At 45.7% G+C, this 25,912-nt stretch overlaps 1 protein-coding gene across 1 annotated transcript in view; it reads right to left on the reverse strand.

Moving 5' to 3' along the window:
• LOC138281632 (oocyte zinc finger protein XlCOF6-like) overlaps positions 1-25,912 on the reverse strand; it is a 338,330-nt gene that overhangs the window by 56,481 nt on the left and 255,937 nt on the right. The window lies entirely within an intron of this gene.

Raw genomic sequence — 25,912 nt, forward strand, 5'->3', positions numbered from 1 at the left:
GCGCCGCCCAGGACGCACGTGCAAGCGAGAGCTTACTTCTCGTCACTTCCAGCCCAGGGTGGGATTTCATCCCCCAGGCTCCCCGGTCACCAGGGCTTAAAAGGATGCTATTCTCGCGCCGCGCAGGATGCGCGTGGCACGTGCCCGGGCAAAGACGGGCCCGACTTCACCCGTCATCGCCCGATAGAGGCCGGGCAGGGCGCACCCCCTTGGCTGAAGGAAGTAAGTGTTAAGAGGGATTACCTTGGCTATTTGGGCTTGTTTATACTTATTCTACCTCTTATTAATAGACTATGGGGAAAAGGAAAGCTGCAGATGCTCCTATGCCACTGAATGGCACTGAAAAATCCAAAAAACGCTCCAGCAAACAAGTGAACTCTGTTATCACTCAAGGAACTAATTCCTTTGATGAAATTGACCTATTGTTTGAAGAAGTAGAGGCCATTTTGAAGAATAATTCCCATTCATCCGGCGGTGCGTCCATCAAGAGGGGGTCGTCTGGAAGTGGGAAAATCCCAAGGATCTTCACAAGGAGGAAGAGGATGCAATCATCACATTCCCCTGTGGAGCTTGCTGGAAGTGGGGAACTGTATATCCCAAGGGAAACCTTTATTGTCGACAACACCTTGTAGGGCCCCCAGTTCCCTGCCATGTCAGAGGGGCACTCCTCCTAAGGAAATTAGGACCTTCCCTATTCCGCTAAGCCCAATGGTTAGGGTGGTCCCCAATATATTGTGTACTAATTGATTTGATCCACTGCCGAGGATGGGGATCTTCTCGCCTGTACTGTACATTCTCCATCTGGAGCTGCCATTGATGTCAATACTTCGATTTATCTCCCGCCTGATTCTGATAGTTTGAAATTGCGGGACAATGGAATTGACTTGGCTCTTGTCCTTCGGAAGGTGGACGAAGTTAAGAGTTTGGTTTTATTACTAATAGGATCAATGAAGGAGAAACTGACACAGAAGTGTGGTTGTAAATGTCAGTTGAATGATGGGGAGGCAATGGGGGGTGAGAGCCTTGTCATGTCCAAATTAAGGCTAGTAGACGATATCCCCCCCAAGGGGACAGCTAGGCCTCCCCTTTGTGAAAAATCATCCACATCCTGTGTTGAGGGTCATCAGTCAGAGCTTACAAGCGATAGGCGGAAGTACAATAGAGCTCCCAATTTCAGGGATTCCTTGGGGAACCAGATCTATACTATTGCCCAGCCCGTTGTTCCTGAGGCTAGGCCAAGGGGGAATATTATCCCCCAAGCACATGGTAGGGCGGTTAGCTCCCCAGCTCCTCAGATTACATTTTCAAAACCTCCTACTGACACCACTCTTCAGCATGATGTTAGCAGGTCTGCACCTACGGATCAGGGTCTAGGCTTAAAAAGTAAAGATAGTACAATTTATTTGGTTGATGTGCCCAAGCTGCCGTTAGGTTCCTTTGAGAATCATGAGTCTTTGATTAATAAGGTCATTCATTGTCTACATGTGCGACACAACCGCCTTTCAGTCATTCGTACTGATATTCTTGCTGCGGACAGATGTAGCCTTTCTGGGTTGAACTCTGACTTTATTTCTGTCCGCCTTGTTGATAAGCTATTGGCGGACCAACTCATGGATTTTGAACTACGCACTCGCCATTTTAGGGAAACGAGTGGGGTTAAAACCACCCAGTGCTTGTCCAACTGTAGCTCACGAAAGGCCATCCTTCACCCAGGAATGTGAACTACCTATAGTATTTAAAATCCCTTATGCACCGCCAGTTATTGAATGACTAAATGCTGTACAGGAAGTGCCTACTGGGACACACACTGAGGATTTGCATGTGAATGAGGTCATTCAGGAGGTGCCATTTGGAATATACAACAAGGCTATGCATGTGAAGGAGGCTGGTTGTCCCGCTCACGAAATTGAGTTAGACAACCATGAGTTATCTATAATGACTTGGAATTTAGCTGACCTTGACAGGAAGTTGGCTGATTCAGAGTGGATTACTTATATTAACAATCAAGATGTTTGCCTTTTTCAGGAAACTTGGGCCGAGGATCAAATTTATATAGATGGGTTCCTTTCATTTAGCACCCCAGCTCAACCATCAGAGAAGCGTCTAGGTCGTGCTAAAGGAGGCCTATTGGTGCTTATAAATAAGAAGTTGCAATGTGACCACTTGATATTGATTCTGTTGATTTAATGGGCATACAAGTCACTTTTCAATAGGACCTCAAAATGATCCTTATTAATGTTTATGCTTGGTCTGTCCCTCCGGGTTCTGAATCTCAGACCCTAGTTTTATTGTCTGAATTTTTGGACACTTTGCATCCCTCGACCCTTCTAATAATAGCAGGTGATTTGAATTGTACTTTTGAACCTTCTATCTTGATTAGTGGATTAACGGCTGAAGAAGATGAATTTTGGGGAATTCCACAGTTAACCAACCCTCGGTATTGTACTCGTTCCTGTGTGGCCTCTCAGTTGGTTTCCCTATGCCTAAAGTATGGTCTCAGGGCTTGTAATGGCCACATGCCTTCTGACTTAAACACCTCACCCACTTTTAAAAGAGGTATGTCTACAAGTGTTATTGACTATTTTTTAGTGGATGTCAGGCTGTAGCCCTTGTTGAGGGATATGAGGGTGGAGCCCCGGTGTGAGAGTGACCATCACCCCTTGCTTCTTACTCTCCATGGGGGTGCATTTGGGAGATCACTTAATAATCAACATACAGTGATTCCATCTCCATGCCTGAATAACAATCATACACTGGTTGGCTGGCCAAGGGTGTTGTCCAACCCCCATCTGATGGGGGGGATCTACAAATTGTTTGTCGATGAATTGGCAGTCTATGAGGAGCAAGATCCTAACAACATCCCTATTCTTAGTATCCATGATAATATGCTAAAGGAATTACAGAGTTTCTTTTATAAAAAGGCTGGTCTTAGGCCCCGTGACGATAACATGAATAGCAATGGATGGTTTAATGAAGTCTGCTCTAAGGCTAAGTCTGCATTAAAAATTGCCATCATGACTGGTTCCCTAGGGGAGATCCAACTAGCCAGACGTACATACAAGGAGACCATATTGCAAGCAAAAATGTCATTGGAAGAATATTTGGCGGGAATTGCTTGATGCTTCACAATCTAAGGCAAAGAGGGGGCAGGAGTAATGTTAGGAATCACATACAACCCAAGAGTTGGGTGGACCATTTCACCCAACTCTATGCTACCCCCTATAATTCCTCAACTTGTAATCCCCAAATCTGTGACTCTGCTTCCCTATCGATGGCTGGTGTAAATACTAGCCTTGATCTATCAGGCGCGGGCATTTATACCCCTGAGGACTGTATCATCCTTTCCATAGAGGAAACTATTGCCACAATTATTTCCTTAAAATCAGGTAGAGCTCCTGGTCCGGATACGTTTCCGGGAGATCTTTATAAATCCGAGCCAATTATATGGTCCTGGTATATAAATTTGATCTTGAATAAAATTGCTGCAGGTGGTGTAATCCTAAGTATGTGGAAGGGGGCTGAAATCGTCCCTATTTATAAAAAGGGTAATGCAAATCTTCCCACTTATTATAGACCTATTAGCCTTATTGATAATCTACCAAAAAATTTGCTAAACAACTAGTAGGGAGGCTATAAGTTGGGTCCAAGATCATCAGGTCCTTTCGCCGTTACAGGCGTTTTTTTGCCCAAAAACCAGCATGATAGATCAGGTTTTTAGGTTGATGCTGTTATATTGGAAATATGTAGTGCTCGCCAAGCAACATTTATTTGTTGTATTTGTGGATCTACGATCTGCTTTCGACCTGGTCCCAAGAGAAAAATTGCGGGAAGTACTACATAGATTGGGCACCCCAATTAATATAATTCATCTGTTACAGCAGTTGCATGAAAATACATATGCGCAAGTGTGATGGGGTAATCAAGGTGAGTTGACTGAAAATATTCCTATTCGGAGGGGAGTTCGTCAGGGTTGTGTCCTGGCTCCAATCTTATTCACCTTATTTATTAATGAGGTGGTAAAGGTTCTGACTTCTTGCCAGAATGATGCTCCCTCACCGAATGCACAGAAAATCCCTATTCTTCTTTTTGCTGACGATTCTCTACTCATCTCTAAGACACCTATGGGTCTTCAAACCCTTGTCGATAGATTTAAATCATTTTGTACAGACTATGGGTTGGAGTTGAATGTCAGTAAAACCAAACTGTTGGTGTTTAATTACGGACCATGCAGGAGATGCACCATCAATTTGGATGGGTTCTCTCTAAGCAAGGTTAGTTCAATAGACTACCTGGGTGTGAGGTTATCAAGCAAATTACATTGGGAGGATAAGATCAGTAAAAGTGCGGGGCTCCTTCAGCATAGAGCGGCCGAAATCCTAAGTTTTTAGTTCGGTATCAAAAGCTGTATCTACAGCTATTAAGATTTATTTGGCAAAGGCGCAGGGAGCGGCTGCCTATGGTGCTGAGATATGGGGGTTCTCTAACAGTAAAAGACTAACTGTGGGAGGGGACGCGCATTGGAGGAGCCGGGTGCCGGGAGGAGGTGCTGCAGGGCAAGGAAGGAGCCCTTTAAATTTACGTTGCGCTCCCGCCGTCGCGGGACGTGCATTGGAGGAGCCGGGTGCCGGGAGGAGGTGCTGCAGGGCAAGGAAGGAGCCCTTTAAATTTACGTTGCGCTCCCGCCGTCGCGGGACGTGCATTGGAGGAGCCGGGTGCCGGGAGGAGGTGCTGCAGGGCAAGGAAGGAGCCCTTTAAATTTACGTTGCGCTCCCGCCGTCGCGGGACGCGCATTGGAGGAGCCGGGAGGAGGTGCTGCAGGGCAAGGAAGGAGCCCTTTAAATTTACGTTGCGCTCCCGCCGTCGCGGGACGCGCATTGGAGGAGCAGGGTGCCGGGAGGAGGTGCTGCAGGGCAAGGAAGGAGCCCTTTAAATTTACGTTGCGCTCCCGCCGTCGCGGGACGCGCATTGGAGGAGCCGGGTGCCGGGAGGAGGTGCTGCAGGGCAAGGAAGGAGCCCTTTAAATTACGTTGCGCTCCCGCCGTGGCGGGACGCGCATTGGAGGAGCCGGGAGGAGGTGCTGCAGGGCAAGGAAGGAGCCCTTTAAATTTACGTTGCGCTCCCGCCGTCGCGGGACGTGCGCGGGCAAAGCCCGGGCAAAGCCCGGGCCAAGGGCGGGCACGTCCTTAGCCCGTCCGAGACCGGAGGAGGCTGGGATGGGCCCCCTCTCTTTCACCTGCAGTAAGAGATCTACTTGTTATTTAAGAGTTGTTTAAGAGTGTATAGATTATAGCACTATCCTACAATTCCTGAATTGAGAAGCCTATTCTTTACTCAGCCCTTCCCTCATTAGTTCCTCCTCTAAGTTATCCCATTGTAACTGCAATTTGGACGTAACTCGGAGGGTTCCACTAAATAAGTATATAGAAGCGCGTCATTCGAGGGGAGGAGCAGACAGGGCAGGAGCCCTCAAACTTTGTTTTGCGCCCGTTCTGAGACCGGAGGCAGGGCCAGTTACTCCGGTAACAGGACACCGAACTCATAAGAAAGGGAGTCGTCTTCCCTTTCTTTTTTTTCTTTTACCATTGTATTTTGTGTTTATTTTATCTTACGGGCATCTTCCCAATATGGGGAAAAGAAAGGCTATAGATTTACCAGCGCAATCCAAGGGTACTAAAATCGCCAAAAAACGCCCAAGTAGACCTTTGAATCCAGGTATACCCAATGGGTCTAACCCATTGGATGAAATAGATCTCCTAGTTAAAGAAGTTGAGTCTATGTTAGGTACACAAACAACTTTAGGGGCAAATAATTCAAAGAGAGGCCCCCCCAAGGATAGGACAATCCCAGAGTTATTTAAAAAGAAGGGGTCAAGGGATCCTATAGATACTATAATAGGGGTTGATGGAGATGGGGGCCCGCATAATTGTAGGGGCCCCTTCCCAATACCCACCCATAACATAGCGAGTCCTCCAGTATCCCAGTGGGGTCTCCCACATGTACCACATACACCAACTCTCCTACCACTGACTCCGGTGATCAAGGTGGTCCCTAGCTTATTCTGTACTAATCGCTTTGAACCTCTATTAGTAATAGAGGATTCGCCCGTGCCCACGAGTGTGCCCAAGTGCAAGCCAGTAGTTGGAACACCCAACCCTAGTGTTATCTCACCGATCCCCCAGTTTGAGTCAGAAGGCAAAGAACCAGCAGCTAGTAGAGACAACCTGGCTACAGTTCTTCAGAGAGTCGATGAAGTTAAGGGATTGGTTTTGGTACTAATAGATCTTATGAAGAGCAACTGTGCTTGTGCCGGGATTTGTAAAGTTTGTGGGGAGGTCAGGGGGGAAGAAGCTTTCCCATTATCTGCCCCAGCAATGGGGACGAGTTAAGGGACAATTTTTGTCTCCCCATTAGAGGAGGGACAGCTCCTCAAGGGAGGGAAGATTACCGCTGTGATCCCAATATTGACAATATGAGGCCCAGAAGGAGGTCTACAAATGTACCAAGGCACAGAGACCGTCAAGGTAGTTGGTCAAGTAATCTAACCAGTGACAGGGCTAGAGGTAGGACCAGTAGACCCGACCCACCGGAAACTGTCCAAGATTCCAGTTTCATACAAACCCCTAACAAGTCACACAAGACCCCCTCTAATAACATCACTCTCTCTCGATACAATATTGAGAGTATAGTTAATAAAGAACAGGACCTGCTTACAAGTCAGGGAACAAACAAAATCTATTTGACTAATGTTCCAAAACTATCGTCAGGGTTAGCTGAGAGCCAAGCTTCCTTGATCAACAAAGTCATACACTGGATACGATCCCGGCGAAGTTGTCTCTCTGTTATTCGTTCTGACATAATATTGGCCAAGAGAAGCAGCATCACAGGGACTAATTTTGACATAATAACTATTTATTTTGAAGACAAGTATATGGTGACACAATTAATGGACTTTGATTGTCGTACCCACTTGAATAACGCAACAACCAGGGGGGGGGAATTAGACTCATGTTACACCCACAAAATACTGGACCAGCCATGGGACCGGCAGGATTCGATGGTTTAATTAATTCCCGTGGAGGTGCTGCACGAAAGGAAGCTAATCCCAGGCCGTTGCCTAATCCTGTATGACTGACTACTGAACTAGTAACTAATGTGACGGCCTGCTCCAAGGCCTCACATTTGACGGGGGAGGACAAAGCACCATCATCAAACATTTGTAGTAATGACCCGAGCGCGGTAGATGCTGGATGCACAATCGTGGTGATAAACCAAGATAAATGTACGTTAGAACTTATGTCATGGAATGTTGCCGGCCTGGCAAAGAAATTAGATGATGGTGAATGGGCCTCTTTTATTAAAAAAATAGACATATGTTTGTTTCAGGAAACTTGGGTGGAGGATGCTACCAATATAGATGGATTTCTCTCATTTAGTGCACCTGCTATACCTCCAGAGAAGGGGAGGGGCCGGGCAAAAGGTGGGCTCTTATTACTTGTTAACAAGAATCTGCAGTGTGACTATAAGCTTTTGGAAATTGATTCTGTAGATCTAAAAGCCATGTGTATTACGTTCAACAGAAGATTATCAATTGTTATTGTTAATGCTTATATTAGATCGGTCCCAAATGGCTCCGAGTCCCATACCCTGGCTATTCTGTCCGAATTCGTAGGAAGCCTCCACCCCTCAACTATTCTAATCATAGCTGGAGATTTTAACTGTACCTTCGAGCCTTCTATTCTCATAAGTGGTTTAACTGATGAAGAAGATGAGCAGTGGGGGATCCCACAATTATCTATTACCCAGCCCTGCAAAAAATCTCGGGTGGCTATGCAATTAGCCACATTATGTTTAAATTATGGCCTTAGGGCCTGTAATGGTAGAACTCCATCCGATATGAACAGCGCACCTACTTTTAAAAGGGGCATGTCGACAAGCACTATTGATTACTTCTTGGTCGATGTTAGGTTGTGGCCCCATTTGGTAGATATGAAAGTAGAAGTGAGATGTGATAGTGACCATTTCCCCTTGCTCCTTACCCTTTCTGGAGAAATGTTCAGGAGAACACTTAACAACCATGTTACAATAATTCCGCCACCTTGCTGGAATAATACATTCACCAAGATTACTTGGCCAAAAGTGATGTCCAACCCTCACCATATTAGAGCAATATATCAGATTTTTTAAAATAGTTTGGCTGAGTACGAAGACCAGGCTGTGGGGAATATTCCGATTCTCAAAATACATGACAACATGACTACTCAGCTACGGGGGTTCTTTTATAAAATAAGGCGGTCAAAGCCACATGAAGGGAAAGGGGCACGCAAGGGATGGTTTGATGAGAGGTGCTCAAAGGCTAAGTCTGGGTTAAGAGTAGCAGTAATGTCTGGTTCCCAGGGGGAAATTAAACAAGCTAGGTCCCTATACAAAGTAACTTTGTCTAACGCAAAAAAGCAGTTTGGTGACTCCCTGTGGCAGGAATTATTAGATGCTTCCAGAGAGAAGAATAACAAGCGTTTCTGGGAACTTCTGTCTAAAAGAGAAAATGGAGGTAGGAGTTGTCCCAGCAACCATATTCAACCAGAAAGCTGGGTAGAGCATTTTACTACTCTTTATGCCCTACCAGAGGGCCCAATGGACACCAATGTGGTCCACTCTCCAACAAAATTGTTGGAATCAAATTCCAGCATGGCCCTCCAAGTGGAGTCCCAGTGTGTCCCTGAGGGTTGCCTCATCTTTAAAATAGAAGAGACCCTTGAGGCTATAAATAGCCTAAAACCTGGCAAAGCACCTGGACCAGATAAGCTTCCTGGAGACCTTTATAGATCGGAACCATATATCTGGTCCTGGTATATTAATGCCATCTCAAATAGTATAGCTGCAGGGGGGCAAATTCCAGGTACATGGAAGGGGGCAGAGATCATAACCATTCATAAAAAAGGAAATGCTAATCTCCAAGCTAACTATAGGCCAATTAGCCTTATAGACAACCTACAAAAGATCTTTGCTAAACAAATTTTGCAGAGGCTAATTAATTGGGTTGAGGAGTACCAAATCCTTTCCCATTTACAGGCAGGGTTTCGTGCAAAAACTAGCACGATAGACCAGGTTTTTCGATTGGCCATATTGCATTGGAAATATGTTCTTGTGGCCAAACAATGCCTGTGTGTGGTATTTATAGACCTGCGATCGGCTTTTGATCTGGTCCCAAGAGCCAAACTGTGGGAAGTGCTGGGTAGATTGGGAGTCCCAGAGGATCTATTACTCCTGTTAAAACGACTACATGAGAACACTTATGCCCAAGTGAGGTGGGGTGAACAAGGCGAACTGACAGAACGGATCCCAATCAGAAGAGGAGTTCGCCAAGGTTGTGTGCTAGCCCCCCTACTGTTTACCATATTTATCAACTAACTGTGGGTGAAAATAATTTTGCCAGGGCTCTAATTGCGTATCCTCGCATCACACCTTTGATCCCAATGTTTCTGGACTTAGGGTTTAATCGTATAGCTGTTTTGATAGCCTTAAGACCCCTACTTTTTTGGATAAGGATTTGGACTGTTCCCGAACTTGACATATATAGGGTCTCCCTTCTTGATCTATTAAAGAGACCGAATGTGGCTACCTTCCCTTGATTTAGACATGTGTCCAATTGGTTTCGCACTCTGGGTCTGGAAAGCTTTTGGGAGAACCCACATAAACTGGAAAAATCCCATAAAACTATTTAGAAAACAGCATATTGGTCCCACGTAAGGAACGACTCCATCTGTTGTAAATCATACAGTCGATTAACTAATCTATTCATTGATTTTAAGTGGTACCCACAATATGAACCATATTTAGATATAATACCAGATTTATTGGGTAAAGGCCTGTAAGCCCGCTTCCGTTTTGGGAGCTTACCGTTAATGTCCTTAACAAGTAGCTGGCGATCAACTTCTCTTTCTGATTCAAGTCGAGCATGTCGTGGTAGCTCAGAAACTGTTGAACACTTTATGTTTTTTTGCCTTGCCTATTCCTCTCCTCGGTCAAAATGGATTTCCAGAAACTGTCGAGAAATGGTCTTGAATCAATGCTGTACAGCGATAAGGGTTTTACACAGTAACAGTTCTAATGACTTAATTCACGCAGTTAGCAAGTTTTTAGTGGCAGCATGGCATATACGTAATCGTTTTTTAAATAATTCTTCATGATCGATCATTAGGCGGATAAGTATTTTAGACTTGAGAAGTTTAAGATTGTATGTATTTATTAGTTTTATGCTTGTATAGGTTTTAAAAATTTTGATTTTAAACTGTATTATGATGCTTTGATGGTTATTTGACCGAATAAAGCTTGTCTTGATGGTAATGCAAAACCCATAAGAGATTGCAAGACACCAACAGTGGATTCCTGGACAAGACGACCTGTGGAAGAAGGGGGACCAAGTCCAAGAAGCACAGCAGAGTCCAGGAAGGGCAGGAGCCCCTACCCACTATGATGAAGATGCAAAAGGTGTACCACCGGTGAAGAAGAAGAGTCAGCACTGCACTCAAGAAGACGAGACGGGTTCCTGTAGAATGCAGGTGATATCCCACTCCAGGAGAATTGCAGTTGAGTTTGCGTCTTTGGATTCCACCAACAAGCCCTGGCACATGTAAAACCTGCGGTTAGCAGAAAGGTGAGCTGCCGGGGACCAGGAAGCACCAGGTGGACTCCACCCAGGAGAGAGAGTCAGAGGTGGCCCTCAGCAACACAGAGAGCCCACAGAAGCCCAGGCAGCACCCACAGGAGTCCCACAGGATGGGGACAGGAGACCCATAGAAGAGGCACACACAGCACTACGAGAAAGGCTCCCATGCTGCCGGAGAACCACTCAGGGAGCTTTGCGTCGCAGGAAGGAGTGCTGGGAGATGGAGCTTCAGGATGCCTGAAGATCTTGAAGGAAGGATGCCAAAAAGCCTTGGCAGCTGCAAAGGATGCGGTACATGGGGTACTGTCCTGCGTGGGCAGGCAAGGGCTTACCCCCACCCAAGTTAGACAGTTGGAAGAGAGGACCGTCAGGACCACTTCAGTCCACCACCTGTGATGCAGGATCCACGCAGCTCAGCAGGAGAGGGGGATCCACGCAGTTGGTCGCCGTCACAGTTGGTGCCTGCAGAAGCTGGGGAGTGACTCCTTCACCACAAGGGAGATTCCTTCTTCCTTCTGATGCAGGCTGAATACGGACTGTCCTCAGAGGATGTTGCAGTTGCAGGAAGGAGCCGGAGATACAATGTTGCAGAAGGCGTCTTGCTTCTTTGTTGCAGCTTGTAGGGTCCTGAAGAGTACAGATGCAGTTTCTTCGGTCAGAAGACAAAGTGGAGGGTGCAGAGAATTCCTGCTGGAGTTTTGCAATCCGAATCTGAGGAACCACCAAAAGAAGAGACCCTAAATAACCATGAAAGGGGGACGGGTCACCTAGTTGAGTGTCCACCTATCAGGAGGTGGGGCTCTGACATCACCTGCTGGCACTGGCCACTCAGATGCTCCCAGAGTTCCCTGCCAACCTTGACTGCAAGATGGCAAAACCCAGGGACCCTCTGGAGGAGCTCTGAGCACCACCCCTGGGGTGGTGATGGATAGGGGAGTGGTCACTCCCCTTTCCTTTGTCCAGTTGCGCGCCAGAGCAGGGACTGGGGATCCCTGAACCGGTGTAGACTGGTTTATGCAAGGAGGGCACCAAATGTGCCCTTCAAAGCATTTTCAGTGGCGTGGGGAGGCTACCCCTCCCAAGCCTCTAACACCTATTTCCAAACGGAGAGGGCATAACACCCCTCTCCAAAGGAAATTCTTTGTTCTGCCTTCCTGGGCTCGAGTTTTTCAAGCCACAGGAGGGCAAAAACCTGTCTGGGAGGTGGCAGCAACTTGGGCTGCCTGGAAATCCTCAGAAGGCTGTAATGGCAATACTGGGGGTCCTCTAAGGAGCTTCCAGAGTGTATGGAATCGTACAACCAATGCTTGCAAAAGCCTTGGGGTATGATTTCAACATGTTTCATACTTAACATGCCTATGTTCGGAGTTACCATTATTTAAGTGGACATAGGTGGTGACCTATGTCCAGTACACGTGTATAATGGCGTCCCTGCACTCACGAATTCTGGGAAAATGGGCCTGAGTTCATAGGGGCACCTCTGCTAGTCCAGGGGTGCCCTCACACACAGGTACTTGGCACCCTGACCTCTGGGCTGGAAGGCCTGCCATAAGGGTGACTTATAAGTGACCTTGTGTAGTGAAAAGTGGCAGTGATGGTGCTTGCAACTTTTCAGGCATGTTGCAATGGCAGTCCTGCAGAACCCTTTGCTTGGGCTCCCAATGGGTGGCAAAATATATGCTGCAGCCCATATGGATCCCCTGGAACACCAATTCCCTAGGTACTATATATTAGGGACTTATAATGGGGCACCAGTGTGCCAATTGTGGGTGAAATACAGACTTTTGGGAGCGAAAGCAAAATCACTGCGGTCCTGATTAGCAGGATCCCAGTGAACACAGTCAAACACACTGACATCAAGCAGAAAAAGGGGGTAACCATGCCTAGAAAGAGGGTACTTTCCTACACAACCCCCCCCCAAACGAGGGACAAGAAGACTAACCTTGCCCAGATGAGTCTTCCTTGTCTAAGTGGAAATATCTGGAGAGTCCATTTGCATTCCAGTGGTTACTCCAGGTCTATGTTCCACTGTAAGGTCCATAACCTGTAGGGATGGACCACCTAACCAATTTGGGTGTTTTTCCTTTCATTTGTTTAAGGCATAAGAGAGGTTTGTGGTCTGTCTAAACAATGAAGTGAGTACCAAAGAGGTATGGTCTCAACTTCTTCAAGGCCCAGACTACAGCAAAGGCCTCCCTCTCTATGGCTGACCAAAGCTTTTCTGGGGTCAACCTTCTGCTAATAATAGCTACTGGTTGATCCTGGCCCTCTGTATTAAGCTGTGAGAGAACTGCCCCAACTCCTACCTATGAAGCATCAGTCTGAACTATTAACATATTGGAGTAGTTTGGGCTTTATAGAACAGGTGCAGAGCACATGGCATGTTTGAGTTCCACAAAGGCTTTTTGACAACTGGCTGTCCATAATATCTTTTTAGGCATTTTCATGGAGGTGAGGTCTTTAAGAGGGGCAACAATGGAGCCATAGCTCTTAATGAACCTCCTGTAATACCCAGTGACACCTAAAAAGGCTCTGACCTGGGTTTGTGTGGTAGGGGGAGTCCAATCCAAAATGGGTTGGATTTTCCCCTGTAGTGGCCAAATCTGTTCTCCACCTTCTAGGTGTCCCAGATAAACCACCATACCCTGCCCTATTTGGCACTATGAAGCCTTGGTAGTGAGGCCTACATTTTGCAGAGCCTCCAAAACCTTCTAGAGGTGGACCAGGTGATCATCCAAGGCGGAGCTAAAGACAGCTATATCATCTAGATATGCTGCACTGAAGGCTTCCAAACCTTGGAGGACTGTGTTCACCAGCCTCTGAAAAGTTTCAGGTACATTCTTTAAACTAAAGGGCATTACTGTAAATTGGTCTCTCCCACTAATAGTAGGGAATGCAGTTTTAGGTTTAGCATCTTCTGACAACTTAATCTGCCAATAACCTACAGTAAGGTCAAAAGTGCTAAGATACTTGGCAGATGCCAGTATATCTATGAGCTCATCTGCCCTGGAGATAGGATGAGCATTTTCCCATTTTGAGAGTGTGGTTTTGAGACCAGCAGCACTGGGGCTATCTGAGTGCACAGTGACTCCCTTGTCAAGCATCTTTTTCATCTCTGCTTTGATGCAGTCCCTTACATTATCAGGTTGCGTGTAGAATTTTACTCTTGACAGGCAGGCTGTCTCCTGTATCAATGGTGTGTTCACACCATGTGGTTTGACCAGGTGTAAGGGAAACAGTTCAGAGAACTGTCCCAGGAGATTTCTGCAGTCTTCCTTTTGAGACAGAGAGGCAATCTGTTAAGACTACCCCCTCAAGTGAGCCACTGGCTGCAGAATTTGAAAAGAGGTCAGGGAGAGGGTCACTCATCTTCCGGTCTCTCATAAGTGACAATGAGCAGGGTTAAGTCAGCCCTGTCATAGTAGGGCTTTAGGCGGTTCACATGAAGTACCCTGAGGGGACTTCTTGGAAGTGCAAAGGTCTACTAAGTAAGTGACCGCACCCTTCATTTCCACTACGACGTGTGGTCCACTCCACTTGTCTTGGAGTGCTCTGGGTTCCACAGGCTCCAGGACCCACACTTTCTGCCCTGGTTGGTACACAGTCATGGCAGCCTTCTGGTCATGTCATTGCTTTTGCAGTTCTTGCAGTGCCTGAAGGTTTTTACTGGCCTTCTTCATGTACTCGGCCATCCTTGATCTGAGGCCAAGTACATAATCCACTATGTTTGTTTAGGGGGCTTCAGGGTTGCACCCAACCCTCCTTCACAAGAGCAAGTGCACCCCTAAAAGGGTGACCAAAGAGGAGTTCAAAGGGGCTGTAGGCTGTTTGGGGTACCTCCTGTAGGCAAAGAGAAGGCATGGTAACAGGACATCCCATCTCCACCCGAGTTTTTCAGGGAGTCCCATAATCATGCCTTTGAGAGTTTTATTAAAACGTTCAACCAACTCATTTCTTTGGGGATGGTAAGGTGTGGTGAATTTATAGGTTACCCCACAATCTTTCCACAAAGCTTTCAAGTATGTAGACATGAAGGTGCTACCTCTGTCTGATACAACCTCTTTTGGGAAACCCACCCTGAAAAAGATTCCCAGGAGGGCCTTGGCCACTACAGGAGCTGTAGTGGTCCTAAGGGGTATGGCTTCTGGATACTGGTGGCATGGTCCACCACCACCAGAATAAACTTATTTCCAGAAGCTGTGGGAGGGTCAAGGGGACCAACCATGTCAACCCCTACCCTTTCAAAGGGTACCACAACCACTGGAAGTGGAATGAAGGAGGGCTTTGGAGTGTCACCTGTCTTTCCACTGGCTTGACAGGTAACACAGGAACGACAAAACTCTTTTGTGTCTTGACATATGGGGCCAGTGAAAGATAGGGACCAGTTTATCCCAAGTTTTGCTTTGCCCTAGGTGACCAGCTAGGGGAATGTCTTGAGCTAAAGTCATCAAAAACTCTGTATTGAAGAGGGATGCCCAATCTTACAGTGGCACCAGGTTTGTGTTCCATTGGTTCTGAATACAGGAGGTTGTTTTCCCACTACACCCAGTGGGTGCCACTGACATCCCCAGCTTCCTGTTTGACAGCTTGCTGTCTCAAACCGTCAAGTGTGGGACAAGGCTGTTGAGCCATACTTAGTTCCTCCCTGGCAGGCCCCCCTGCACCTAAGAGTTCAGCTGTGTCAGCTTGAAGTTCTTCAGGTGTAGGTTATGTCCAAGGAGCAGATTTCTCCTCAAAGGGGGAATCATCAGTGGAGGGAGCGATAGGGGATAATTTCTTACCCTTTCTACCCCTGCTTTTGGGAAGTTCTTGGTCCATAGTTTCAGGATCCAAGTTTCTCTGTCCTCTTTGCCTGAGCCCTAGTCAAAGCAAAGATATGCCCTGGAATGCCCAGCATCACTGCATGGGCCTCCAACTCTACTTCAGCCCAAGCTGAAGTCTCCAAGTTGTTCCCTAGTAGACACTATACAGGTAGGCCTGTGGATACTACAAGTTTTTTGGGACCAATAACCCCCACCCCCCCTCTCCAGCTGAGATCAACAACTGCCATGGGGTGACTCACAGTATTGTTGTGGGCGTCCATCACTTGGTCCTGGTGACCACTTAAGTGTTGCTCAGGGGACACCTGTTTTTCAGTCACCATGGTGACACTGGCACCTGTGTCCTGTAGGCCTCAATCTGAACACCATTTATTAGGAGTTGTTGCTTGTACTTATCCATATTAAGGGGACAAGCAGGAGGGGTGGCAAGGTCAATACCACCATCAGAGACTAAAACAGCCTCACTGGTTTCCCTAACTAAACCAGCCCCACACTACACTTCCCAGAGTTAGCCCTGCTACACCCTTGTATTGATTGTTGTTATTATTAGTCTTCCCACCACCAATGCTATTGCTAGGGGTACTAATTGTAGTAGTGCAAGTAGTAGTGGTGGGAGGTTTGGTGCTTTTCTTAGGACAGTAGCTGTATCCCGCCATATGGCCTTTGTTTATACAAATATAGCACCAAGGCTTTTTGTTCTGATTGTTGTGTGAAGAGGATTTAGAGCCACCCCCAGAATAGTTTTTTGGGCCTGATGAAGACTTTATTTTCTTTGTCCCCATCTTTGTCATGTGACTTACCATCCTTCTTCTTCTCCTTGTCACCCCCTGTATGAGCCTTTCTGCTCACCCTTGTTCTGACCAATTTGTCTGCCTTCTTTCCCATTTCTTGGGGAGAGATCAGATCTGAGTCTACCAAGTACTGGTGCAACAAGCCAGACACACAATTATTCAAAATATGCTCTCTCAGTAACAGATTGTACAAGACCTCATAGTCAGACACTTTGATACCATGTAACCAGCCTTCTAAAGCTCTAACAGAACAGTCTACAAAGTCAACCCAATCTTGTGAGGCCTCTTTTCTGGTCTCTCTGAACTTGATTCTGACAGTGAGAAGTCTATCCCTCCCCTTGTCAGAAAAGGACAACCAGAGAATAGCAGCCCACTGCCCTCTCAAGTGCAGCAAACCACTTGTAAATATCATCCCCCACCTTGTATGGGGGTGTAGTGTTATTTGCATGTTGACCACTGATGTTGTGTCACACCACTTTGCACCTGGCTTAGCTGCCTATTGTCACTTTAGTGGTCACTGGTTACAGACTCCATTCTGTATTCAGCCTAGACTCCACTTTGTGTTCAGCTTAGCTTCACCGCCATGTTAAAGTATTTTTCCGTGCAAACATGTTGTGCAACGAGTTTTTCACTTCTGCGTGTTTTCCTTCTCACTGAAGAGCTAGGACTGCTACATAATATGTAGGAGGTAAGCAGTCAGTATGATAAGACCGTACCAAGCTGGTGTTTATTACAGGCAGGGAACAGTTTGACTTTGGGAAGAGTGCCCTGCGATGGTGGCCAGCTCCCAACACATTCCTTTCAAAGTTTACCTAAACTAGCCAGCATTTTTTAATATTTCCTTCTGAGAGGAGGGGTTCTTCTAGAAGGCCCTTTCCATGGTTGTTTAAGATATAAAAAGGTGGCCCTGCTCAGTAGCAATGAATTCCGAGACCTCGGTCAGGACTGGACGTCAAATGTCTGACATTTGTCCTGTGAGGGTGAGGATCTCTTTCTCGAGGTTGAACGGAGTCATCTTCTTTCTGGCATGAGAAAGATTAAGCATCTGGCAGGCCCTACGGTGATTAATTTTTATTAATTATTTGCTTTGCATTGTGTATGAATATATATCCCTATAACAATATAAGTGTTTGTATCCTTGCATGTATATATTTGCTGTTTATAGATTGAAGATTCTTTACACAGGGTATTACGTTGTTGTTGCACATTTTGAAAGTGAACTTTTTACTATTCAAACCTTCCTTCATGAACCTTGCAAAAAGCTATAATAAATGTCTTCTTTAGATTAAGAAGTGCATTCCAGAGAATCCTTTCGACTCCTTTCAGTGTGTATATCTTGGCTCAGTCAAAAGTAAAGCAAAACACTTTGGCGTAGTCAGCACGATAAGGGTATGTAGGTCAAAAGAGTACATTTAAAAGTAAAAATATTTTTGGCAGGAAGACTAAAGCATCTGTTTCTAAAAACGTGTGTAAAAATAGTTTTTCAAATTCCTGGATGGTGCTCTGCACCTTATAATGAGTTAGCTAGTGAATTTTCACATTCAGTCGGTTTGTCAGAAAGCTGGGAAAAATGTTTGAATGAAGCGGAACCAGTTGATGTTCTGTCCTGCTTACGGAAAGTACTGGTTAAAGGGAATGTTCTTTTAGTTCTTGGCAGACGAAGGTGGATACTTTTGTCTGCCTACAGAAAAATGCATGACAAATATAAACAGTTAGAAAAGGTAAAAGATTCAAAGAATAGTGTTACTATGCTGTCTTGCCAAAATAAAATATTACAAGATAAGGCAGACACATGTCAAACCACTGCAGAATGAGCTGCGATCAAAATAGCTCAAAGTGGATATCGTAAACGTAGAGGAAGGATAAATCAGAAAAAGGTTAATTTAGTCATTGCTAATGCTGGTTTGGATTGGTGCCCAGATTCGTCTTGGATGGCTAGTGTTTGGACAGGCAGTGAGCCATCAAACTCTAGTGGAGAGGAGAGTGAAAAAGGTGGGGTGCAGGGGGACCTACATGAACACAATGTGGTGCGAGAGCAACTTATTTTTAGACGAAAACTCCAGCACTCACCACAAGATCCAGCAGGAGTTGCATTACATGATTTAGAAGATTACACTCAGCAAGAAGTAAATGACATTATGGATCGTTTCAAACAGAGAACAGGGAATTCCCTACTTGCTTGGATTGTGAGGCTGTTTGAAACTGGTGCTTCCGGTTTTATGTTAGATATTGGGGACTCTCACAAGTTTTGTACTCTTAAGTTCTAATCCAGTAATACAAGAACAGTTCAGGGGTTTTCTAGAAAACCACCAGACTACTTTGTTACAACTAGTTGTTGAGGGATGTAATTTGAAGTACCCCACTGATGCAGAGTGACCTCCCAATGAGAAACCCTGGTATACATTACGTGATGCAATGCAGAGAATTAAGGAAGAGGCATCTGCTATTTTCCTGGGCACTGCACACCAATTGTTAGATGGACAGCTTACTGTGCCTATAAGAAACAAAATAATTTGCCTTGCTCCACCTGCCTATAAGCAAGTAATTAAGAATTTATTAATCGATCAGACAGGGCAGGCTTTAAAAGATGTACTAGAAGCAGTCAGAGAGTTAGGTGAATTAGGAATTTGGGATAAACTTGAGAGATCTTCAAGGTCTGAGGGTCGCACAAGTAACAACCGAGTGTCCAGAAAAGACATGTTCACGGCGCTACTAAAAGATGGTGTGAAAAAAGAACAGATTGATGGGATAGATACCAAAAGCTTGTGGGAAATGTACAGTGAAAGGGGCTTAGATCGAAAAGAAGGCAGCAAAAAGCTAAGCAAGCAAGATAACAAGCATGAAACGCAGAGTCAGTCACAGATATCAAGGGAAGGAAAGGAAAGGGAGAAAAATATTTTCTCACAAGAGAGTGAGGAAAACCTGGACAGTGACTGGTTAACTTCTGAGAACAGAGACGGGGGCAAGCCTGCTCACAAATATGAAAGCATATATCCAGATATCACTTGGGCAAAAGTTGACAGGTTTAAATCAGACTAGGAAACTGGCCAAGCTCCGGTGCAACGTTGGGCTCGTCGTGATAACAGACCTCATGTTGATTTAGAAATACACTGGAAACACAAAAATGTGCAAAACGTTTGAGCCCTGGTTGACACTGGAGCGGATTCCTCTTTGATTTATGGGAATCCTAAGAAGTTTAACTGACCGCATTACACCATCACCGGCCTGGGGGAAAGGCAGACCCCTACTGTACAAACCACAGTACAAATGAAAATAGGGAGAACAGCAAAAATAGAATATACTGGGCTGATTGTGCCTCTTTTAGAATACATACTTGGAATTGACATTTTGAAAGGAATGACTCTGTATTTGGATGATGGGTGCTATCAGTTTGGAATAAAAAGATACATTTCAGTGGCTGCCATGAAAGTGGGTCGTTTAAACATTCCCCCAGTGAAGGTGCTCTTGGCAACTAAGGTGATTCATTTGAAACAGTACTGCATTCCTAGAGGGCATGATGAAATAAGTGAAACCATAAAAGACATGCTCGAGGCTGGTGTAATAGCTCCAACTACTAGTGAATGGAACAATCCTCTATCGCCTGTGCGCAAACCTGACAGGCGGTACAGAATGACAATTGATTACCGCGAGCTGAATAAATATATACCTCCTTTGCCAGCCGCGGTCCCAAACACCAGCACTTTGATTGAACAGATACAGAAACATGCAGGGACATGGTACGCCACTATCGATATCGCCAATGCATTCTTCTTAATACCATTGGCGCCAGAATGCCAAGAACAATTTTCGTTCTGCCATGGTAGCAGAGAATTTAAGATGTTATCTTTACCCATGGGGTACTTACATAGTCCCACTATCTGTCACCGGCTGGTGGCAGAGCACCTGAATGAAGTGCCTGTCATTCCGGGTGTACAACTGTCCCATTACATTGACATTGTGATGATTCAGGGAGAGGCAGAAGAACAAATGCAGATTCAGTTGGAAAGAGTAGTGGAACTCTTGCAGAGTAATGGGTGGATGATTAACACAGATAAGACACAAGGACCATCCCAAAATGTGAAGTTTCTAGGCATTCAGTGGAATCAGGGACACAGAGAGGTGTTACCACAAGCAAAGCAAAATATTCTTGAGTTTGCCATACCCCACACTAAGCTGGAGACACTGAAATTCATTGGATTGTTTGGTTTTTGGAGACAGCATATTGCTCACTTGAGTCAGATTTTGGCCCCCTCTGTACAAAGTGACAAGAAAGAAACATCAGTTTGAATGGGGTGAAGAGCAGCAGCGTGCTTTTGATTTGACAAAGGAAGCAATTCAACAGGCCTTAGGCTTGTGGCCAGTGCAGGATGGAGACATTGAGTTACATGTAACTGTTCAGGAACAATATGCAAATTGGAGTGTGTGGCAAAAACAGGGAAGGACGAGTGTGCCCTTGGGGTTTTGGACCAGAAAACTACCTGACTCTGGGGAGCGCTATACTCCTTTTGAAAAACAGCTTTTGGCCTGTTATTGGGCTCTAGTAGATACTGAGCAAATAACACTAGGTCATAATGTAATTCTGAGACCTGAGGTACCAATTATGCAGTGGGTGTTGAGTTCACCTAAATCTCACTGTGTAGGACATGCACAAGAGGTTAGCATCATACGCTGGAAATGATACATACAAGACAGGGCTCGAGTAGGACTGGCAGGCACTGCAGCCCTACATGAACAGGTGTCACAAGTCCCTTTACAGGATGAGGAAAGGGTGCAGGGGGCACCACAGGTAAAAGAGTCACCAGTAAGATGATGTTCGCCAATTGAATCCTTGTCCCCTGAGGATAAAAAACACATGTGGGTCACGGATGGTTCATCCAACTATGTGGGTACCAAAAGACATTGGAAGGCAGTATCATACAAACCAGTTACCAAAAAGTTGCTGACCACCACAGGAGAAGGAAAAAGTGGCCAATATGCAGAATTGTGTGCTATGTATCAGGCTCTAAAGCAAGAGCTGCCTGGAACTTGTCATATTTACACAGATTCTTGGTCCACTGCCAATGGGTATGCCACTTGGCTTCGCACATGGCAAGCACATAACTGGTTCATTCACTCAAAGGAGGTACGCGGCAAAGAGTTGTGGCAGGAAATTTGGGAAATGTTAGAACAAAGTAAAGTCACAGTTTATCATGTGGACGCTCATTGTTTCATCAGAACAATGGTTCAATTCCCTTGCAGACGATAAAGCCAAAATATCAAAGACAGAAGTGACAATACTGGATTCTGAGTTGGTGGGGATGGCTAAATGGGCGCACCAAAAATGTGGACACCTGGGAGAAAAAGCCACTTACAGGTGGGCAGAGATCAGAGGGATGCACATTCCCCTAAACTTGATAAAAACTGTAAATTTGCAATGTCCTATTTGTCAGCACACACAACAGAGATCTGTCCCACAAACAGTTAAAGGTCAGTTAGGGAGAGGAAAGTTACCAGGACAGATATGGCAAATTGACTACATTGGACCACTACCAATTAGTCGCGGGTGTCAATACGCCTGCACCGTAGTGGACACTTATTCTGGATACCTGATTGCTGTCCCTTGCAAATGTGCTACTCAGCACAATACTATCAGAACTCTAGACTTGTTAATGTTATACTATGGAGTACCACTCCAAATCCAGAGTGACAATGGGTCTCACTTCAAAGGCAAATTGGTGCAGGACTACTGTTCTCAGCACAATATTGAGTGGATATATCATATTCCTTAGTATCCACAGGCCCCAGGACTGATTGAGAGAATGAATGGTTTACTAAAAGCTCATCTGCAAAAATTGTCTGATGGAACTTTGAAAAACTGGAGGGAGCATTTAAATGAAGCCGTCTCAGATTTTGAACAATAGACCATTAACAAATGCTGAAACACCTTTGATGCTAATGTTAACTCCAGCTTTGCAAATACAACCACATGTGGCCACCAATACCAAGTCTTGACTTACATGCTTTACAAGCTTGCAGACAGAAACCCTGAGACATAGCGTTGTGTGAAACAGGGTTTGGAGTACAGATTCCCCCAGAGCATTTTGGATTGGTTGCTCCCAGATTTCAGTTGGCCCTTAAAGGTATTCAGGGTTTAGGGTGAGTGATTGATGCAGATTACTAAGGAGAAATCAAAGTTATTCTGTTAAATAGCAGAGAAGTTGACTTATTCATTCAAATTGGAGACAGAATTGCCCAACTTGTCATAATTCCAGTGTATGGAGGATTGGTAAGGATGGGGACTGCCCCAGCCCTTCTTAAGGTACGTGAGTAGGGAGGCTTCGGTTCCACTGATAAAAACCCTGGTGCTAAAGTGTGGGTTGAATCCCCAAATGGCCCTCCAGAAATTATAGCAAAGGGCCCCAATAATGTTCTGTTGACCATGAAACCAGGAAAGGAAAAATGGGAACATATTCCAGCTGATAAATGTTATTTGCGAGAATGATCATACTTTTATGATAAGACCGTACCAAGCTGGTGTTTATTACAGGCAGGGAACGGTTTGACTTTGGGAAGTGTGCCTTGCGATGGTGGCCATCTCCCAACGCAGTCCTTTCAAAGTTTACCTAAACTAGCCAGCATTTTATTAATATTTCCATCTGAGAGGAGGGGTTCTTCTAGAAGGCCCTTTCCATGATTGTTTAAGATATAAAAAGGTGGCCCTGCTCAGTAGCGATGAATTCCGAGACCTCGGTCAGGATTGGACGTCAAATGCCTGACATTTGTCCCGTGAGGGTGAGGATCTCTTTCTTGCAGTTTAACGGGGTCATCTTCTTGCTGGCATAAGAAAGATGAAGCATCTGACAGGCCCTAAGGTGATTAATTTTTATTAATTATTTGCTTTGCATTGTGAATGAATATATAGCCATATAACAATATAAGTGTTTCTATCCTTGCTTGTATATATTTGTTGTTTATAGATTGAAGATTCTTTACACATGGTATTACGTTGTTGTCGCACATTTTGAAAGTACACTTTTTACTATTCAAACCTTCCTTCATGAACCTTGCAAAAAGCTATAATAAATGTCTTCTTCAGATTAAGAAGTGCATTCCAGAGAATCTTTTCGACTCCTTTCAGTGAGTATATCTTGGGTCAGTCAAAAGTAAAGCAAAACAGGGGGAACCATTTTGTGTAAATTTCTGTAATCCAAGGAGTCTTCCCTGACTCTGTAATCCCTGAAACTTGTCTTTCTCTCCCCACTGCCAAGGCCTCCCCATCTAGAGCTAGCTGTTGCTGCTGCAGCCTCAGCTGGGCCTCCTCCAGTCTCCTGAACTCTCTATCTATAGAGTCATCCCCTGGAGTTGTGCAGTAGGTTCCTTATGATACTGAAGTGATGTTAGAATGAGCAGAGGTGGATCTATTTCTAGGTTTGGTGACCCTTTTTACTTGCCCTCTGGGTGTGAAAGGAGCCCTACCAGTGTGACGTTCCTTCCCACTACCAGCAATGCTAGCTGGTCTACTAGGAATGTTGCGATCCTTTGAGGAACCCTCCCCCAGATCTAGAATGTCTTGTTCTACCTCAGTGGGGTTAGAGTCCTCTCCCTCCTCCTCCTGGCCAGGTCAGCGTCCAGCTTGATCCTGGTCATCCTGGCGAAGGAGGCCTAAGAACAGACTCTTGTTAGGATTCCTCCCCATATCTAGCTCCCTGTCTGCACACAGACCCTTCAATTCCTTGAAGGTCAGGCTCTCATAGGGAGAATCCATGACCTCAGAGGTAGATCCAGTTGCAAACTTGGTGTGTGTTAGGATAGTGAAGGGTTTACCTAACCTACCTAACTTCTAGTCTCTTAGAAAGAAGTTTAGAGGAAGGGCTACGCCTATAACCTATCTTCCCTAACCTTTTAGAGACTAGTTTCCTGCTCTAGCTACTATGTATACCTCTAGGTATGGAGTGGTCTTTCCTGTGTAAAGCACCAGGTGACAGAGTGATAAGGCAATTGCAAGTACCCCACTGCTGCACCACCAATGTAGGAGGCTGGCCTGGTGTGTGGTAGGTACCTATGGTACTTACACCTTATACCAGGTCCAGGTATCCCTTCTTAGTGTAGTGTAGGCAGTGTCTAGAAGCCAGGCTCTCTAGAGGTAGGTGTGGATGACCACCCAAGACTTATCTAGGAGACATGCAAGGCTCATTCAATACCACTGTACTCACACTTAGTACTTACACACATGAAAGAAAACACTCAGTATTACAAAAATAAATGTACTTTATTTTGGTGACACAAATACCAAAATACCATAGAGGCTATACTTCCTAAGGAGGTAAGTAATACACAAATTATATACACTAGTATGCAGAAATAGGCATAAAATTAGTTAGAAAACAGTGCAATTACTGAAAATCACAACAGAGAGAAATAGGCCTGGGGAAGCACAAACCATATTCTAAGAAAGTGGAATGCGAAAGTCAGTCCCCCACCTAGGTAAGTGTAATGTGTAGAGGGGAGCTGAGAGTACTAGGAAAGCCCAAAGATAAGTACCACAACTCACCCCAGAAAACAGGAAAACAGGAGTAAATCACAATAAGTTTCCCACAGCACACACAAAGATGAAAGAATAATGCAAAACCCAGAAGAGACTGCAAGACACCAACAATGGATTCCTGGACAAGAAGACCTGTGGAAGAAGGGGGACCAAGTCCAAGAAGCACAGCAGAGTCACGGGAGGGCAGAAGCCCCTACCCACTAGGATGAAGGTGCAAAAGGTGAACCACTGGTGAAGAAGAGTCAGCAGTGCACCCAAGAAGACAAAGTTGGGTTCCTGGAGGATGCAGGTCATGTCCCACACAGGAAGGAGGATTGCAGTCGGGTTTGCGCCTTCAGATTCCGCCAACAAGCCTTGGCACACGCAAAACCCGCAGAAAGTTGAGCTGCCGGGAACCAGGAAGGACCAGGTGGACTCTACCCACGAGGGGGGAGCCAGAGGGGGTCCTTAGCAACACAGTGAGCCCACAGAAGCCCAGTCAGCAACCACAGGAGTCCTACAGGACAGGGACAGGAGAGTCGCAGAAGAGGCCAACGCAGCACTATGAGAAAGGCTCCCACGCTGCCGGAGAACCACTGAGGGAGCTATGCGTTGAGGAAGGAGTGCTGGGGGCTGGAGCTTCAGGATGCCTTAAGATCTTGGAGGAAGGATGGCAGGAGAGGGGATCCACACAGTCGGTCGTCGTCGCAATTGGTGCTTGCAGAAGCAGGGGAGTGACTCCTTCACCCCAAGGGAGATTCCTTCTTCCTTCTGATGCATGCCGAAGACGGACTGTCCTCAGATGATGTTGCAGTTGCTAGACGGAGCCGGAGATACAATGTTGCAGAAGGTGTCTTGCTTGTTTATTGCAGCTTGTAGGGTCCTGAAGACTCCAGATGCCGTTTCTTCGGTCAGAGGTCAAATTGGAGGGTGCAGAGGATTCCTGCAAGAGTCTTCCAATCTGAATCTGAGGAACCACCCGAACTAGAGACCCTAAAAAGCCCTGAAAGGGGGTTTAGTCACCTAGCTGAGTGACCACCTATCAGGAGGGGGCTCTGACACCACCTGCCGGCACTGGCCCTCAGATGCTCCCAGAGTTCAATGCCAACCTTGAATCCAAGATGGCAAAACC

This window comes from Pleurodeles waltl, unplaced genomic scaffold (assembly GCF_031143425.1).
Source record: "Pleurodeles waltl isolate 20211129_DDA unplaced genomic scaffold, aPleWal1.hap1.20221129 scaffold_89, whole genome shotgun sequence".
Classification (NCBI taxonomy): Eukaryota; Metazoa; Chordata; class Amphibia; order Caudata; family Salamandridae; genus Pleurodeles; species Pleurodeles waltl.